The sequence below is a fragment of the Dipodomys ordii genome, unplaced genomic scaffold (genome assembly GCF_000151885.1).
Source record: "Dipodomys ordii isolate 6190 unplaced genomic scaffold, Dord_2.0 Scaffold97, whole genome shotgun sequence".
Classification (NCBI taxonomy): Eukaryota; Metazoa; Chordata; class Mammalia; order Rodentia; family Heteromyidae; genus Dipodomys; species Dipodomys ordii.
Genome location: NW_012267313.1, coordinates 746431 through 747995, shown reverse-complemented (window position 1 = coordinate 747995; position 1565 = coordinate 746431). Strand labels below are relative to the sequence as shown.

General features: G+C 45.3%; 1 non-coding gene across 1 annotated transcript; it reads left to right on the top strand.

The window, feature by feature from the left end:
* Nucleotides 1-1141: 1141 nt before the first annotated feature.
* On the top strand, nt 1142-1213 carry Trnae-cuc. Its single transcript has one exon. It is a non-coding gene; the product is annotated as a tRNA-Glu (tRNA).
* The last annotated feature ends 352 nt before the right edge of the window (nt 1214-1565 follow it).

Genomic DNA, 1565 nt, shown 5'->3' with positions numbered 1-1565 from the left:
TTGAGATTCCACCTCACCCCAGTTAGAATGGCTATAATCAAGAACTCTAATAACAACAGATGCTGGAGGGGATGTGGACAGAAGGGAACCTTACTTCATGAGAGTTCTTAATGGAGGCTGGACTGTAAAGTTTCCTGAACTCCTTTGGAAATTACATTTCCTTGTGGTGCCTAGGATTCTATGCAGACAAGTGAAGCGATTGCCCAGATAGCAGACTGGAGAAACGTGAACTAACACTGGGGTTGAAGAGGTCGCTTGCCTTCCCGCGCGGAGAGCCAGTTCTGCCCTGGGCATTCTGTCTTCTCAGCCTGAATGTGGCCAGTAAGCGGTTAAAACGGCCTGTGCTGTGCGCGTGCGCACACGCATCCGCCAGCCTAGGGACTGTGTGTGTGTGTGTGTGTGTAGATGTACAATCGGGACTCTGTGTATGTGTCTTTGTGTGTGTGTGTGTGTGAGTGTGTGTGTGTGTAGATGTACAATCGGGACTCTGTGTGTGTGTGTCTTTGTGTGTGTGTGTGTGTAGATGTACAATCGGGACTCTGTGTGTGTGTGTGTGTGTAGATGTACAATCGGGACTCTGTGTATGTGTGTCTTTGTGTGTGTGTGTGTGTGTGTGTGTGTGTGTGTGTTCCTCTGCCCTAGATTATCCGCATTTCGGAACTGCGAGTTGTGCGCGTGTTCGGCCTCTTCCCATGATCTTCACGCTGACATCTGCCCTGCAAACAGCACTCTGCCTGCCAGTAGAGTTACCGAAATGTTTGTGCCATTTAACACCGCTTCGCAGGAAAAAAAGACAGGTTAGATTTGGAGTAAACGTGGCTGAGACGGCCAAGAATAAAGAAGGTTCAGGAGAGCTGGATAACCACACTTACCTAGGCATGGAGAGCTCCGAATGAGGTAGTTAGAATGAGAATTTTAGGGCGTCTTTTTCAGCCCAGCAATCTGAAGAGGAGGGGAGGGGTCTACCTTAGAAGTCACCTTGAAGTTTCTTGGGAGCGGGTGGAAATGTGCCAGTTTGGGGGCTAAAAATCCTGAACGGGAGAGAGCAAAGGGGACCGACGATAAAGTGCCCTCTACTGGTGGAAATTGTGTATCTTCTTTTTAAACAATGAAGGATAGCAGAAGAGGAATTTAGCAGAGCTCCCTGGTGGTCTAGTGGTTAGGATTCGGCGCTCTCACCGCCGCGGCCCGGGTTCGATTCCCGGTCAGGGAAGACTTCTTTTCACCTCTACGTATGGTGTGAGGACACTTTCAAAAATCTTTCTGTCTTTCTTTCTTAGCAATGGTTGCCTTTTTTTTTTGATCGATAATAAAAAGCTCCATTGTTTTTCAAAACATTATTCAACTAAAAAGATTGGATTATAGATATTGACAATTACAACCCAACAATACAAACAACACAAAGGTTCCTGATTCTGAAAGGAAGCACAAGCTCATAACTTTTTCCAACAATCACTAAAATTAAAAAAAAAAAAAAAAAACTTTGAGAAGAATATGGATGTATTTACCAGCAGGATTATTTTCCCCCAAAACTCCTTTATCTAATCTTGAGTGTGACTAATAAA